Source organism: Myotis daubentonii, chromosome 3, assembly GCF_963259705.1.
Source record: "Myotis daubentonii chromosome 3, mMyoDau2.1, whole genome shotgun sequence".
Taxonomy (NCBI): domain Eukaryota; kingdom Metazoa; phylum Chordata; class Mammalia; order Chiroptera; family Vespertilionidae; genus Myotis; species Myotis daubentonii.
Window position 1 is genome coordinate 120704601 of NC_081842.1, and position 18428 is coordinate 120723028.

The 18428-nt window shown below is 39.3% G+C and overlaps 1 pseudogene; it reads right to left on the bottom strand.

The window, feature by feature from the left end:
* Positions 1-6907: 6907 nt before the first annotated feature.
* LOC132230635 (heat shock cognate 71 kDa protein-like) lies at positions 6908-9132 on the bottom strand (annotated as a pseudogene).
* Positions 9133-18428: the final 9296 nt, after the last annotated feature.

An 18428-nucleotide genomic window follows, 5' to 3' on the forward strand; every position in this document is an offset into this window, starting at 1 on the left:
AGGAGGAACCAAACTATTACATTTATTTTAACCTTTGAGGCCCTTGAAAAATGTCTGAGACACTGAGGACAGAGTAAACTAAAATTTGAGCACCTCTGGCTTCTACTCTTCTTTCCTCCCTAAGTTATTGGCATCTTAGTCTTCTTTCCTAACCTTCTTGTCTCCAGTTCGCATGAGCCACTTCCTTTTTTGGGTCCTGCATCCTAAGTGCCAGGTGATACCGTAATGCCAATTATCACAGTACAAACTTCTATCATGAGACGGGAAACTCTGAAATTCAGGCCCCCCTAGCTGGTTTGGCTCAGTGGATAGAGTGCCGGGCTGTGGACTGAAGGGTCCTGGGTTCGATTCTGATCAAGGGCACATGCCTGGGTTTCAGGCTCAATAGCCAGTAGGGGGTGTGCAGGAGTCAGCCAATCAATGATTCTCTCTCATCATTGATGTTTCTATCTCTCCCCTTCCTCTCTGAAATCAATAAAAATATTTTTTAAAAAAAGTTTAATAATTTTATGCTTTACATTTAGATCTACTTTAATTTTTAAATAAAGGTCGAGTTTCATGTTTTTGCCTGTTTTATCCAATTACTCCAGCACAATTTGTTGAAAAGTCTAACCTTCCTCTATAGAATTGTTTTTACACGTTTGTCAAATATTAGTTGGTCATAATTGTATGGGACTATTTCTGGGTTTTCTGGACTAATCTGAACCATTGATCTATCTATCGTTACCATTCCCAATATCACACAATTTTGATTACTGTAGCTATATAAGTCTTAAAACTGGGTCGAGTGATTCCTCCAACTTTAGTCTTCATTTTCAGAATTATTTCAGTTAATCTATTTCTGTTACCTTTCCATATAAGATTTTAAAGTAATTTTGTTTATCTCAAAAATTCTTCCTGAAATTTTGATAGGAATTTTGTTGAACTTGTACATCAATTTGAAGGAAATTGCCTTCTTTACTATGTCGAGATTTCCATGAATCTATAAATTTAGTACATGGAAATTTCTTTACATTTTCTTTTGATTTCTTCCCTCAGCATTTTGTTGTTTTTCTAGGACAGGTTTTTTGTTAAGTTTATTTCTAAAAATTTTATTTTTAAATATCATGTTTTCATTTTTTCAATCCCATGTCTGCATTGCTAGTATGGAGAGATATAGTAGATTTTTGGATGTTGATCTTGTCTATGCTAATGTATGTATTCAGTGCTATAAACTTCTCTCTTACTACTGCTTTAGCTGCATGTCATGAATTTTGATAAGTTGTATATTTATTATCATTCAATTCAATGTATTTATTTATTTTTTTACACTTTGGCTAAAGGTATATTTAGAAGTATTTTGGTTAGTTTCTACATTGTGATAATATCTTTGTTATATTTCTGTCATTGTTATCTAGCTTGATTCCATTATGGTCATATAACGTGATTTTAATAATTTTAAATTAGTTGCTGCTGGCTTTATGGTCCAAGATATGATCCATCTTGGTACTTAGTACTTGGGTACTTGAAAATAATGTTTTCTGCTATTGTGAGGTGAAGTGTTCTATAAATGTCAATTAGATCCTGTTGATTAATAAATAGTTGAATTCTTCCAAATCCTTTTTGACTTTCTGTTTAGTGGTTTCTCAATTCCAGAGAGGTGTTGAAGTTTCCAGTGATAATTGTGTATTTGACTGCTTCTCCTTTCAAATTTTGCAGCTTTTTTATTTGGTTCACACACATTTAGGATTATTATGTCTTCTTCATGGGTTGACTTTCTTACTATTATGTGATGTTCCTCTCTGTCTCTGATAATATTATTTGCTCTTAAAGCTGCTTCATTTGATATTAATATAGACACTGATGCTTTCTTTCAGTTAATGTTTGCAGGGCATATACTCTTTCATCAATTTGCTTTCAAACTATGTATACCACTAGAGGCCCGGTGCATGAAAATTTGTGCACTTGGGTGGTCCCTCAGCCCGGCCTGCACCCTCTCACAGTCCACAGCTCCCTGGGGGATCAAGCTGAAGTTGGCAGTCAGACATAACCTCTGGCAGCCCGGGAGTCCTCAGGAGACATCCTTAGCACTGCTGCAGAGGCGTGAAAGGCTCCCGCCATCTCTGTTGCACTTGCCAGCCTTGAGCCTGACTTCTGGCTGAGCGGCGCTCCCCATGTGGAAGCACACTGACCACTAGGGTGCAGCTCCTGCATTGAGTGTCTGTTCCCTGGTGGTCAGTGCATGTCATAGCTACTGGTTGTTCCTGGTCGTTCCACCATTAGGGTCAATTTGCATATTACCCTTTTATTATATAGGATTATAGTTGAAGTAAGTTTCTTGTAGACAATCTCTGACTTTTAATTGGTATATTTAGTCTATTTACATTTAATGTAATTATTGAAATGTGAAGACTTAAGTCTGTGATTTTATGTTTTGTTTTCTGTTTATTATCTTTGGTTTTTATTTCTGTTTCTCTTTTCTTAATTTTTTATTACTAACACTTTTGTAGAATTTTATTTTCACTTGTATATCTTGTTTTTGAGTATATCTCATTTATAACTTACTTAGTGATTACTTTAGCTATTACATTGAAGGTACATATCTGTCAAATTCTACTAGTATTGATATTTTATCAGTGTAAATTAAGTGTAGAAATCTTATTTTCCCTTCATATCATATATATTTCCTGCATTTACAATTACCTTAAATATTTTTTTTACATAGTGAAACACCATATTAGACATTGTTACAAGTTTTGCTTCCACTAGAAAATATAATTTAAAAGATGTAAGGAAAGAAATCCTATTGTATTTATTCATATATTTGATTTTACATTTTCTTTTGTCCATCCTGATGCTCCAAGATTTTTTTTTTTACAAATTATTTTCTTTCTCTTTAGAGAACTTCTGTTAACCATTTTTTTCTTTTTTGGGGGTAGATCTGTTGGTGATAAATTCTCTTAATGTTACATCATCTGAAAATATCTGGATTTCCCCTTCTTTCCTGAAGGACATTTTCACCAGAAATTGAATTATGGATTGACAGCTTTTTTTTCTTTATGCACTTGAAAAATGTTGTCTTGCTTCCTTTGACCACCATAATTTCTGGTCAGAAATTTTGTTATTTGAATTGTTTTCTCCTTTGTTGGTAATGTATCATTTCACTCTGGCTGCTTTTGATATTTTTCTTTGTGTTTACTTTTCAAAAGTTTTCCTATAATGTGTCTTAGCATGGATATCTTTGGTTTTATTCCATTTGAAGATTTATCACTTTTTATCTGAAGGTTTATACTTTTCGCCAAGTTTAGGAAATATTCAGTTGCTATTTCTTTGAATATTTTTTTCATTCCCATCCTCTTACGGATCTCCTTCTGGGATTCTGATGACATAAATGTTAGATCTTTTGTTATAATCCCATGTGTTTGAGACGCTATTCAATTTTTTAGCCTATTTTCTTTCTCTGTTGTGCAGATTTGGTAATTTTTATTATTGTATCTTCATGTTTACCAATGATTTCTTCTTTCTTCTCCATTTGGCTGTTGATCCCATCATTGAGCTTTTTATCTTGGCTATTACAGTTTGTAGTTTTAAACTTTTATTTTGGTTCTTCTTTATATTTTCTTCATCTTTTCTGAGATTTTCTATTTTTAAAAAATATTTTTTATTGATTTCAGAGAGGAAAGGAGGAGAGAGATAGAAACAATGATAGAGAGAATCATTGATCAGCTACCTCCTGCATGCCCTCTCACTGGGAATTGAGCCTGCAACCAGGCATGTGCCTTTGACTGAAATTGAACCTGGGACCTGTCAGTCTGTAGGCTGATGCTCTATCCACTGAGTCAAACTGGCTAGGGCTGAGATTTTCTATTTTTTACATTTATTTCTTTCCATATTGGACATTAAATATTTTTATGATAGCTGCTTTAAATCCTTGTCAGGTCATTCTAACATCTGTGTAACCTTGGTGTCAATGTCTGTTGAGAAATTTTTTATGTTTTATCTGACAAGTGATTTTTTAAATTGAAATCTGGATATTATAAGATTCAGGAACTGATTTAAATTTAGTAGGGCTCATCTGACACCACTCCAGTGAGGGATAAAGGGTGTCAGATAGTGATGAAAGTCGGGTTCTTCATTTGGCCTCTTTTGGAACAGGACAGGATTCCTTGATATTACTGGGCAGGGGTGAGAGTTAGAGACCCCACAAGGCACCTGCTAATACCACCTTGACACCCTGACATACTTTTCTTTATTTGGTATATTTAAAATGATAGATCTAAAAGTATTTCTCTGTCAACAATCAAATCACAAGCCCAAAAGAAAACTATGTATTTAGACAGGATAACTATTTTGGCTGATCTTTCCTTTAGAAGATAAGATAACACTCCTGACAGAGAAAACCTTTGTGCATGGAAGGCCAGCTGTCAATTAGTCAGAGGAAAGATAACTTTGCTAATTTTTTTCTTTGGTTTCGCCATAAGCAGACTTTGAAACAAGTGCAACTTTGGAGGTGAGCTCAGGAAACATCTGTAGGAGAGGAAGTGGGGAAAGAAGGCCTGTAAGTAATTAAATAAAATAAGGAGTGCATTGTGAAGCAAATAACCAGTGTGGTCACTCAAAGTTCAATCCTTTTGGAGTTCTATGTACTCCAGCATCAGACACACAGCTGGGGGTATGATGGAGCCAGTGTTTTATGCATTAGTTCCTATAAGTCTCTGTTTAAGGGCTGCCTGGGGGATGCGAACAGTGGGAAGGGGTGTTAATTTTTTGATGCTGACTAAGAGGACTCCCAGCTACCAGAGAATGTTCCCAGGCACAGAAATGAAATGATGGCAGTTGGAAGTCAGCTTGGTGCACTACCAAGGCCAGATCTGATGGACTATCTACAGAGCACCAATAGCATTAGCAAAACTAGCCACCAAGCAGGTACCTAGGAAGTACCTATCATGTACCACTGACATATTTTGGTGCCCAATCTAAAATACCTAGATGAAAAAATTTCCCCTTAAATGGAGCTCTTTCTTCAAGATATTTGCTTCTCCTCTCTGTTTTGTTTCAGCATCCTCACTACCCTTTTTGACCTTTCCCTATTCAATCTTCTTCAAGAGCAGTCCCCATTGCTCTTAAGCAACACCATGCCTCATCTTTCTAAGAGAACACCAACGAAATCTACAATGTGATGACAGCAATTGGCTGTGCTACCATTCCAGACTGAGTTACATTATAAGAAGGGAACAAATGAGTGTCTAATAGGCAATTTTAGGCATCTAAGCCTCTGAGTAGCTTCCCGTTGTGGGGTATTAGGGGAATCCAGGTTTGCTTTTCTCTGGCTTTGATAACACACAACTGCAAATGAGTCGCCACCAACGCTGTTCTGGAGCCAGCCCACATTTGGCTTTGGTTTAAGCACAAACAGCAACTCTCTGAAGATTTGATTTGGCAAGTGATCCATGTGGATGAGTAAGTTAACACAAGGACCTGGTGTTTAATGTAGGTGCCTGGGAGGCAGAGGTCTGCCGTTTCTTGAGCCACAATTCTTTGGGGAAAATAATTTAACACCTTGGCTCTTCATCTGTCAAGAGATTGGAGATAATATTGAACTACCACACTGGGACATTGTAAGGATCAATTGAAAGTATAATTGTTTAATTTTCCTATAATCACATAGGATGCTTTCCTTGTTGGGGACTCTGTGATGCTTTATAGGAGGGAAGTGCTGTTTCTGTTCCTTGGTAGCTGCAAGCTTTAGAACAATGTAAAATATGAAGAAACCAATTTAAATGTATGGAGGAGAATGTGTCTTCTATTTCTTGAAGGATAATAGCAATTTTACCCTTTCTTCATGTTTTATCTTGGCCTGAAATGTAAAGATATGGAGCTAAAAATAAAACTCCTTTAAATGCCTTAAGTGTGCTTGTCAAAATAATCACATGGTTAGAAACATTCCACCCCCATAAGAATTTGAAATTTATTTGAAGATAAAGATTCCTTCTAAAACTGTCTTTCTCTGCCACCTCTAATGGCAGTCAATAATGAGATTGTTTTTGACATAAGAACTTGAAGGAAAAACCAAGTATATTGTTTAGTATTCTTTAATGTCAGAGCAAGAATTAATGCAAACAAGAAATTGGTTTTTGGTATATATCTCCTATAGCAAAGTATTGAATGCTTCAGCAAACTGTTTTTCTCTAGCATTTGTATTAGATTCCTAATGCTGCTGTAACAAATTACCCCAATCACAGTGACTTACACAATGAAATTTGTTATTTGTCAGTTATGGAAGTGAGACCTGTGAAATCAAGGTGTTAGGGCCAAAGGCTTGGCTCTTCACTTGACTCTTTCAGCTCCTGGTGGATCCAGGTGCTCTTGGTTTAAGGCTAAAGCTCTCCAATCTCTGCTTTGTCTTCACACAGCCCTCTCTGTGCACCTCCCCTCACTGACACTGGTCACAGGCTTCTGGGCCCACCCTGACGATCCAGGATGAGCTCATTTTGAGGTCCTTCATTACATCTGCAAATAAGGCCACATTCACAGGTTTTGCAGGTTAGCACTTGGACTCATCTTCTTAGGGACCATTGTAGCATATCTTCTTTTAAAAGAGGCATTACACAAGATTAAAATGATAATAAAATGGATGTTATGTCAAAAAAGCAAACACATTTTAATTTTTTGTTTGTTTTTAATTTATCTTTATTGTTGAAATTATTATGATTGTCCCCTTTGTTGTTTTTCTTTTTGTTGTCGTTTTTTCTCCAGCACGCACCTGCCCTTCCCAGGCCTTCATCATACTATTGTCTTTGTTCATGGGTTATAATTTTCCAGGTTAATCTCTCCACACCACCCCACCCCACCCCACCCCACCCCCACCTTCTGAAATTCGTCAGTCTGTTCCATGCTTCTATGCCTCTGGATCTATTTTTTTCATCAGTTTATTTTTTTATGGTGCCAATTTTAAATAGTTTTATTTAAGATGCTGCATTTTTCACTTTACAATGCAGTTATAAAGTGCATTATTTTTCCTTTCCCTGTGCACAGTCCATGTTCAAGTATCAAGAATGCCCAGTTATTTGCTATACAGCAGCTCAACTTTTAAAACTGCCATGGAATTTGCTACAAATTTGGGTCCTTCAATATTTTGTGTGGAACAATGCTAGATCTATGCTCAAAGCTGGCTTAATCAACCTCTTCAATGGTGGGCCCAGAGGAGGCACCGCCAGACCCAGACGGAGGAGCTCGCCACCAGGGAAGCCCCCAGGCATTCCTCCGGGCATGCCTCCTGCACTCTGGTACAGCTTGGTAATGATGGGGTGGCAGACTTTTTCCAACTTTTTCTGCTGATGTTCAAATTCTTCCTTTTCTGCAATCTGGTTCTTCTCAAGCCAGTTGATGATTTCATTGCTCTTGTCAAGGATCTTCTGTTCGTCCTCATCATTGATCTTGCCTTGAAGTTTTTCGTCTTCAACAGTTGCTTTCATGTTGAATGCATAGGACTCAAGTGAATTCTTGGAAGACACCTTGTCCTGCTGCTTCTCACCTTCAGCTTTGTACTTCTCAGCTTTTTGGACCATGCGCTCAATGTCTTCCTTGCTTAGATGACCCTTGTCGTTAGTGATGGTAATCTTGTTCTCTTTTCCTGTACTCTTATCCACAGCAGAGACATTGAGGATGCCATTGGCATCAATATCAAAAGTGACTTCAATCTAAGGAACACCACGAGGTGCAGGAGGTATGCCTGTGAGTTCAAACTTGCCAAACAGGTTGTTATCCTTGGTCATGGCACACTCACCTTCATAAACCTGGATGAGCACGCCTGGCTGGTTGTCGGAGTAGGTGGTGAAGGTCTGCGTCTGCTTAGTGGGGATGGTGGTGTTGCGCTTGATCAGGACTGTCATGACGCCGCCAGCCGTTTCAATGCCAAGGGAAACAGGTGTGACATCCAGCAGCAGATCTTGGACATTTTCAGATTGGTCTCCAGAGAGAACGGCTGCCTGGACAGCTGCACCATAAGCAACAGTCTCATCAGGGCTGATGCTCTTATTCAACTCTTTTCCACTGAAGAAGTCTTGTAGGCGTTTCTGAATCTTGGGGATACAAGTAGAGCCACCCACCAGGACAATATCATGGATCTGGGACTTATCAAGTGTGGCATCCTGAAGGGCTTTCTCTACAGGGTCCAGGGTACCACAGAAAAGGTCAGCATTCAATTCTTCAAATTGGGCATGGGTGATAGAGGTATAGAAGTTGATTCCTTCATAGAGCAAATCAATCTCAATACTGGCCTGGGTGCTGGAAGAGAGCATACGCTTAGTACGTTCACAAGCAGTACGAAGGCGACGGACAGCCCTCTTGTTCTCACTGATACCCTTCTTATGCTTGCGTTTGAACTCTGCAATGAAATGGTTGACCATTCGGTTGTCAAAGTCTTCTCCATCTAGTGGGTGTCCCCAGCTGTAGATTTGACCTCAAAGATTCCATCTTCAATTATGAGGATTGACACATCAAAAGTGCCACCTCCCAAGTCAAAGATCAGCACGTTTCTTTCAGCTCCAAACTTTTTGTCTAAACCGTAAGCAATAGCAGCAACAGTTGGCTCATTGATGATTCTAAGTACATTGAGACCAGCAATAGTTCCAGCATCTTTGGTGGCCTGATGCTGACATTCATTGAAGTAATCAGGTACTGTGACAATAGCATTGGTAACAGTCTTTCCAAAGTAGGCTACTGCGATTTTCTTCATCTTTGTCAAAACCATGGATGACACCTCTTCTGGATAAAAGCTCTTTGTCTCTCCCTTGTATTTTACTTGGACCTTGGGCCTGCCAGCATCATTCACCACCATGAAAGGCCAATGCTTCATGTCAGACTGGACAACAGCATCATCAAATCTACATCCGATCAAGCGCTTAGCATCAAAGACCGTGTTGGTAGGATTCATTGCTACTTGATTCTTTGCAGCATCACTGATAAATCTCAGTATCAGTAAAGGCAGCATAACTCAGGGTGGTTCGGTTTCCCTGATCATTGGCAATTATTTCCACTTTTCCATGCCAGAATACACCCATACAAGAATAGGTGATGCCAAGATCAATGCCAACTGCAGGTCCCTTAGGTATGGTTACTGGTGTGCTCATTCGTCTGGCACAGATGGACCAGAACTGGTGTCCCTGTGTTCAATGAGTTCATCGTTTTATTTTGATTATTTGGTTCCACATATGCTTGACATCGTGTGATACTAGTCTTTCTCTGACTGGCTTATTTCACTTACCATAATACTCCCCAGGTCCATCCATGCTGTTGCAAATAGTAAGAGTTTCTTCTTTTTGCCTCCAGGTAGTATTCCATTGGGTAAATGTGCCATAGCTTTTTTAAAAAAATTTTTATTTTATTGTTTAAAGTATTACATATAGTATTACATATGTCTCCTTTCTCCCCATTGACTTACCCCCAGCTATCCGCACCCCTTGGCACATGCCCTCACCTCCCTAGTGTCTGTGTCCATTGATTATGCTTATATGCATGAATACAAGTTCTTTGGTTGATCTCTTATTCCCACTCCCACCCCTCCCCTGTCTTCCCACTGAAGTTTGACAGTTTGTTCATTGCTTCTTTGTCTCTGTATCCATTTTTGTTCCTCAGTTTATAATGTTCTTTATATTCCACAAATGAGTGAGATTATGTGATATTTATCTTTCTCTGACTGGCTTATGTTGCTCAGCATAATGCTCTTTAGGTCCATCCATGCTGTTGCAAGTGGTAAGAATTCTTTCTTTTTTACAGCAGTGTAGTATTCCATTGTGTAGATGTACCACAGCTTTTTAATCCATTCATCAGCTGATGGGCACATAAGCTGTTTCCAAATCTTAGCTATTATAAATTGCACTGCTATGAACATAGGGGTGCATATGTTCTTTCTGATTGGTGTTTCTATTTTCTTGGGATATATTCCTAGAAGTGGGATTACTGGGTCAAATGAGAGTTCCACTTTTAATTTTTGAGGAAACTCTATTCCATTTTCCACCTTGGCTGCAGCAATCTGCATTCCCTCCAGCAGTGCATGAGTGTTCCTGTTTCTCCACATCCTTGCCAGCACTTGTCGTTTGTTGATTTGTTGATGACAGCTATTCTGACAGGTGTGAGATGCTATCTAATTGTCATTTTGATTTGCATATCTCAGATGATTAGCAACTTAGAGCATGTTTTTCATATGTCTCTCAGCCTTCTGTATATCAACTTTTGAAAGGTGTCTATTTAAGTCCTTTGCCTACTTTTTGATTGGATTTTTTTTAAATCTTCTCTTTGTTAAGATGTATAACAAATATACATCTATAAATTTTGGACATTAGGACCTTATCAGATATAACATTGACAAATATGTGTTCCCACGCAGTGGGCTTTCTTGTTGTTTTGTTGATGGTTTCTTTTGCTGTGCTTTTTATTTTGATGTAGTCCCATTTATTTATTTTCTCCTTAGTTTCCATTGCCCTAGGAGCTGTATCAGTAAAGATATTGCTACAAAATATATCAGATATTTTGCTGCCTATGGATTCTTCTAAGATTTTTATGGTCTCTCATGTTATTAAGTCCTTTATCCATTTTGAGTTCATTTTTGTGTATGGTGTAAGATGGTGGTCTAGTTTCATTTTTTTTTTTTTTGCATCTATCTGCCCAATTTTCCCAACACCATATATTGAAGAGACTGTCTTGACTACGTTGTATGTTCATGCTTCCTTTGTTGAATATTAATTGAACATAGTGGTTTGGGTCAATTTCTGTGTTCTCTATTCTATTCCATTGATCTATATGTCTGTTCTTGTGCCAGTGCCAGACTGTTTTGAGAACAGTGGCTTTGTAATACAGCTTGATATCTGGTTTTGGGATCCCACCTACTTTGTTCTTCTTTCTCAGGATTGCTGCAGAGTCATTTTTTATTCCAGATAAATTTTTGGAAAGTTCGTTCTAGGTCTGTGAAATATGCCATTGGTATTTTAATGGGGAGTGCATTGAATCTATAGATTGCTTTGGGTAGTATGGACATTTTGATGATGTTGATACTACCAATCCATGAACACGGTGTATTCTTCCATCTGTCGATGTCTTCCTCTATCTCTTTTTTCAGTGTCCTGTAGTTTTCCATGTATAGATCTTTTACCTCTTTAGTTAAGTTTATTCCTAGGTATCTTAATTTTTTTGGTGAAATGGTAAATGGGATTGCTTTTTCAGTCTTTTTCTGTAAGTTCATTATTGGTGTATACAAATGCCATAGATTTCTTGGCATTGATTTTGTATCTTGTTACATTGCCAAATTCATTTATTAAGTCTAATAATTTTTTGATAGAGTCTTTAGGGTTTTCTATGTACAGTATCATGTTATCTGTGAATAGGACAGTCTTACTTCTTTTCCAATTTGGATCCTTTTATTTCTTCTTCTTGTCAGATCATAATAGCTAGTATTTCCAGTACTATGTTGAACAGGAGTGGTGAGAGTGGGCATCCCTGAATTGTTCCTGTTCTTAGGGGAAATGGTTTCAGTTTTTGCCCATTCAGTATGATGTTGGCTGTGGGCTTGCCATATATTGCTTTTATTATGTTGAGATATGATACTTCTATTCCCACCTTGCTGAGAGTTTTTATCAAGAAAGGGTATTGGATTTTGTCAAATGCTTTTTCTGAGTCAATTGATATGACCATGTGGTTTTTTATTTCAATTTGTTTATGTGATGTATCATGTTTATTGATTTGCGGATATTGTACCATCCTTGCATCCCTGGGATAAATCCTACTTGGTCATGGTGTATGACCTCTCTGATGTACTGCTGGATCCGATTTGCTAAGATTTTGTTGAGGATTTTGGCATCTATGTTCATGAGGGATATTGGCCTGTAATTCTCTTTCATTGTGTTGTCTTTACCTTGTTTTGGTATTAGGGTAATGCTGTCTTCATAGAATGAGCTTGGAAGTGTTCCTTCCTCCTGAATTTTTTGGAATAGTCTGAGGAGGATAAGTTTTAGTTCTTCCTTGAATGTTTGGTAAAACTCCCATGTGAAGCTGTCTAGTCCTGGGCTTTTGTTTGCTGGAAGCTTTTCGATGACTGCTACAATTTCTTCCATAGTTATTGGCCTATTGAGATTTTTAGAATCTTTCTGAGTTTTGGAAGGATGTAATTTTTTTTTTTTAGGAATATGTCCATTTCCTCCAGGTTGTCTAGTTTGTTAGAATAGAGTTGTCCATGGTATTTTTTTAAACAATCTTTGTATTTCTGTGAGGTCTGTTGTTATTCCGCCTCTTTCATTTCTGATTTTATTTATTTGGGTCCTCTCTCTTTGCTTCTTGGTGAGCCTGGCTAGAGGTTCATTAATCTTGTTTATTCTTTCAAAGAACCAACTCTTGATTTCATTGATCTTTTGTATTGTTTTTTTTTTTTTTTTTTTTTGGTCTCTATGTCATTTATTTCTGCTCTAATCTTTATTATCTCCTTTCTTCTGCTCACTCTGGGGTTTTCTTGTTGCTCTCTTTCTAATTATTTGAGATGTAGAGTTAGATGATTAACTACCATTTTTTCTTGTTTTTTTGAGGTAAGCCTGTAAAGCTACAAACTTCCCTCTCAGGACTGCTTTCATTGTGTCCCATAGATTTTGGATTGTTGTGTTTTATTGTCATTAGTTTCCAGGATGCTTTTAATTTCTTCTTTGATCTCTTTAGTAACCCAAACATTGTTTAATAGCATGCTATTCAGCTTCCAAGTATTTGACTTTTTTGGATTTTTTAAAAAAATATATTTTATTGATTTGTTACAGAGAGGAAGGGAGAGGGATAGAGAGTTAGAAACATCGATGAGAGAGAAACATTGACCATTTGCCTCCTGCACACTCCCCACTGGGGATGTGCTTGCAACCAAGGTACATGCCCTTGACCAGAATTGAACCTGGGACCTTTCAGTCCATAGGCTGACGCTCTATCCACTGAGCCAAACCAGTTAGGGCGGATTGTTTTTGTTGTAGTTTATTTCTAATATTATGTCATTGTGGTCTGAGAAGATGCTTGATATCATTTCAGTCTTCTTGAATATGGGGAGACTTTGCTTTTGACCCAATATGTGGCCTATTTTTTAAAATGATCCATGTGCACTTGAGAAGAACATATATTATGAGTCTTTTGGGTGAAATGTTGTGAAGATGTCAATTAATTCCATCTGATCTAGTGAGTCATTTAGGATTGTTGTTTCTTTGCTGGTTTTTTGTCTAGAGGATTTATCCAGTGATGTCAGTGGTGTATTAAAGTCTCCTACTATGATTGTATTGTTGTCAATCTCTCCCATGATATCTTCCAAGAGTGTTTCTATGTATTTGGGTGCTCCCGCATTGGGTGCATATATGTTTATCAGGGTTATATCCTCTTGTTGTATCGGTCCTTTTAGTATTATAAAGTGGCCTTCCTTATCTCTTGTTATAGCCTTCATTTTGAGGTCTAGTTCATCAAATATAAGTATTGCTATCCCAGCTTTTTTTTTTTTCATTTCTATTTGCCTGAAAGATATTTTTCCATTTCTTCACTTTCAGTCTGTGTGAGTCCCTTGTTCTGAGGTGGGTCTCTTGTAGACAGCATATATATGGGTTATTTTTTTTTCCATTCAGCCACTCAATCTCTTTTGACTTAAGCACTTATTCCATTTACATTTAAAGTTATTATTGAAAGGTACTTGTTTGTAGCCATTTTTATTTTTGTGCCTGCTTTCCTTCTTACCTTTTTTCTTTTTACACCAGTCCCTTTAACATTTCTTACATTGCTGGGTTGTTGGTGATAAACTCCCTTAGCCTTTTTTTTGTCTGTGAAGCTCTATATTTCCCCTTCAATTTTGAATGATAGCCTCACTGGATAGAGTATTCTTGGATTCAGTCCCTTGCTTTGAAACACTTTGTAAATTTCCTTCCGTTCTTTTTTGGCCTGATGTGTTTCTGTTGAGAAATCATTTGATAATCTAATGGGAGATCCCTTGTACGTAACTTTCTGTCTCTCTCTTGCAGCCTTTAAGATTCTCTCTTTGTCCTGAACATTTGCTGTCATAATTATGACAGGTCTTGGTGTGTGTCTTTTCAGGTTTATCTTGTTTGGGACTCTCTGTGCTTGTGTGACTTTTTTCTTCCCCACCTCAGGGAAGTTTTCTGACATTATTTCTTTAAATGGGTTTTCTAACCTTTGTTCCTCTTCCTATTGTTCTGGCACCCCTATTATTCGTATGTTGCTTTGTTTCATGTTGTCCCATTACTCCCTTAGGCTCTCCTCCTGTCTTTTAATTTTTTCTCCAATTGCAATTCAGTTTGGGTGTGTTTTGCTTCCCTGTCTTCTAATTCGCTAATTCGGTCCTCCGCTTCTCCTAGTCTACTGTTGAAACTTTCCATGGTGTTTTTTATTGCAGTATCACTCTTCATTTCTCCTTGATTCTTACATAAGTTGTTGATTTTTTTCATCCATTGCTTCTTGATTCTTACATAAGTTATTGATTTTTTCATCCATCCTGTTTATGAACTAGATGACCCTTATTCTACATTCGTTTCCTGACATATTGCATGCCTCTGTTTCACTGAGCTGTTTTTCTGGCGATTGCCCTTTTCTTTCCTTTGGGGGTTTCTTTGTCTACCCATTTTTTATCTCACCGACTGATCTAGATGTCAAGTTGTGTAGGGCCTGCTCCATGGGTGGCAGTGGCTCCTTAGACTGTGTTTACTCCTTGGGGAGTTGTGGTAGTGGCTGCTCCTCCGTTGGCAGTGGCTCCTCTGGTGGGTGCTGTTCACAGCAGTGGTGGCTCTTCTGGCTGGTGGGGGGAGGCTGCTCGCACAGCTGCTGTACCTAAGATGAGGTCAGGCTTCTCACGTGGCTGCTGCTCCTTGGACGGGGGCTGGCTGTGCACTGCTGCTGTTCCTTGGATGGGGAGGACTGCTCGTGAGGCTGCTGCTCCTTGGAGAGGGGCAGGTTGTTTGCAGGGGTGCTGCTCCTCGTATGGGTGCAGGCTGCTTGCACAGTTGCTGCTCCTTGGATGGGGGAGGTCTGTTTGTGCAGCTTCTCCTCCTCAGATGTAGGCGGGCTGCTTGAAGAGCTGCTGTTTTTTGGGCGGAGGCGGGCTGCTCACATAGCTGCTGCTCCTCGGACGGGCCAGGTTGCTCATGCAGCTGTTGCTCCTCAGACAGGTGTAGCATGTGGGCTGCACACAGCTGTTGCTTCTCAGATGGAGGCGGGCTGCACGGGGCTGCTGCTCCTCAGTCGTGGGCAGGTTGCTCGTGAGGCTGCTGCTCCTCAGACTGCTCCCATGGTTGCTGCTCTTCACTGGGGGGAGCGGTCCACTCACACAGCTGCTGCTCCTTAGACGGGGCAGGCCACATGAGGGTGCTGCTCTTAGTCCTGGGGTGGGCTGCTTGCATGGCTGCTGCTCCTTGGACAGGAGTGGGCTGTGCACATGTCTGTTGCTTGTATGGTTGGAGTGCCCTGGGCTAAAGCGTTGGGCCGGTAAGAGGTGAGTACACTTCAAAAGTGGCTGGAGACTCAATGACCGTGGGAACACAGTCGAGGTAGAAGGTCCCTAGCAGGGGTGGCTGTAGAGTCCCAGGAGTTATCTGAAGGCACCCTGGATGGAGGTGAGGCTGGGCTCCCAGTTACAACAGTTCTCCCCTTCAAAAAAGCTAGGCCTATGAGGAAGAGCCGGCTTCCCGGTACTGTTTGCAACAATAGCAGAGACTTCCTAGTTAGGCTAGCCCGGTTAGCCTTCCCCCAAATGTCCTGTGGGATCTAACTGTGCCTCACACAAACACACACACAAACACACACACACACACACACACACACACACACCCCACAACCACACACTTCTCTTATGCTCCCTCCCTCACTCACGCTCTCTCCCTCACTGCTGCATTCTTCCTGCCTCTGTAGTTGGGTCTGAAGTGTTATTGACCCGTTCGTGGATGGATTTTCCTCTCCAGGTGTCTGGTTGTGTGGCTTGCTCTCTAACACACTGGCCAGACAGGATAAAATTCACCTTGAAAAGACATGACACAAAGGGAACAAAGCATGAATGTACTCATGACACCAATAACCGCAATATAAGTGATCACCTGAGAAAAGAGAATTAGGGGAGGTAAAAGAGAGCACAAATGATAAGGAAGAAAGAAAAAAAGATAAGAGAGTAAAGAAAAAGGAATAAAAAGGAATATATATATATATATATATATATATATATATATATATATATATATATATATATGGAGAAAACACCACAGAACCAATAGATAAACCAAAAAAATACAAACACTAAACACCCAGCAAAGACGATGGGGCCAGAATCTGTAGAAGCTGAGTTTAAATACAGAAAATAAGATTAAGAATTAGATGAGTATGGGGAGGACCTCAATTCAGTATAGAGAAAGTAGAAAAGGGATGAGTGGATAAGGAGAAAGAGAATGAGAAGAAAATAAGAAGAAGAATAAATTTACAAAAAATTGATTTAAAAAAATATATAAAAATAAAAAAATAGCAAATAAAAACAAAATAAAATAGAGTGATGAAAAATAATGTAAAAAGAGATAGAAGATAAAGCAAAAAACAAAAAAAGGAAAAAAAGAAAAAAGAAGAAAAAAGAGATAACAAAATAATAATAAAAAATAAAATAAAAATGAAAAAGTGAAATGTCAATTCTTTGGCTGGCTTAAGATCCCAGTCTTCTGTATTGTCTGTGGTTTCTCAGTTTCCTGTTGCAGGGACTGAAGGCCTCTCTTTAAGCCATTCCCTGTGGACTTTCAGGGACTATTCAGATTTTTTGTTTGTTTGTTTTTAATCCTTTGTATTATTCAGGGTAGTATCTGGGTGTGGCTGTATTGGTTGCCTGGAGACTGGAGGGCGGGGCTATCTCTTCAGGACAAAATGGCTGCCCAGGTCCTGGGCTCAGGTATGACTCAGCGCCAGACTTGCTGCCACTTCTCCTGGAACCCCTCCTCTCCCCAGCCTCTCCTCAGACTCCACAAGTTCGCACATTTTCCCCCACCTCAGCCACGGGATAAGTGTCTGTATCTGCAAAGTCCTATGAACTAGGTTCCGTAAAGAAAGGCCCAGGCCATAGAGAGGGGAAAGACTGTGCCTCTGTGAGCTCCTCTCCTCCCAGCACTGTGCGGTCTGGTCAGCTCTTCAGGATGCCCCCTCTGGGATCTGCCTGTGGACCCAGATCTAGAATCCCCTGCCTCCAGCAGTCCTGTGGACCTTCTTTCCACAGTCAGATGCTTTGCCTGTCCCTAGGGACGCAGCTTGGTGCCATGCGGTTTCACTCTGACCCTCTGGGCTCAGAGGTCTGGCAGACTCTCCTGCCCAGATTCTTTATTTTACCTTTCTCCAGTGATCCTCTGCCCTTCCCGGCTGCAAATTGTCACACCAGCAGAGTCTTCTTTGCCAATTTGAGGTGGATATTATTCCTTTCAGCTGCTCATTCTTTCTGCTCCAGGAAAAAGCTTGGGACACGTCCATCTACTCTGCTGCCATTTTTTAAAAAATCGAGTGTTTTTACTTTAGTTGACTTCTAATTTCATGCCATTGTGATCTAAGAAGATGCTTAATATAATTTCAGTCTTATTGAACTTGTAGAAACTTGTTTTGCATTCTGACATGTCATCTATCTTTGAGAATATGCACTTGAGAAGAATGTATATTCTGAAGCTTTGTGGTGAAATCTTCTCTGTCAGTTAAATCCATCTGATTTACTGTGTTATTTAGACTGTTTCTTTGTTGACTTTTTTTTTTTTTTTTCCTGGATGGTCTATCCAGTGAAGTCAGTGGTTTGTTAAAGTCACCTACTATGACTGTATTGCTGTCGATCTCTCCCTCAAAATCCTCCAGAAGATTTTTTTATATATTTAGGTGGTCCTATAATGGGTATATATGCATTTACCTGTGTTTTATCCTCTTGTTGGATTGGTCCCTCGAATGTTATGTAGTGATCTTGATTTTCTCTTTTATTAGCCATTATCTTGAAGTCTATTTTATCTGATATGAGTATTGCCACTCCAGTGTGTTTTTTCTATTTCCATTTTCATGGACAATTCTTTTCCATTCCTTTACTCTCATCCTGTGTGAGTCTTTTGTTCTAAGGTGGGTCTCTGGTAGGCATCAAGTTTTCTTATGCATTCAGCTACCCTATGCCTTTTTATTGGAGCATTTAATCCATTTACATTGATGTTATTATTGATAGGTACTTATTTTTGCCATTTTTATTCTTTATGCCTATGTTTCTCTCTCTCTCTGGCTCCTACCCCACCCTTCTCATATATTAGAGGCCCATTGCAGGAGGATTCCTGTACGAATAGGGCTTCGCTCCCATCTCTGCGGCTCCTACCCCGCCCTTCTCTGTGGTTCTTACCCCGGCCTTCTCTGCCGCTTCTCTCCCGCCCATCTCCGCTACCTAGGCTCTGTTGCTT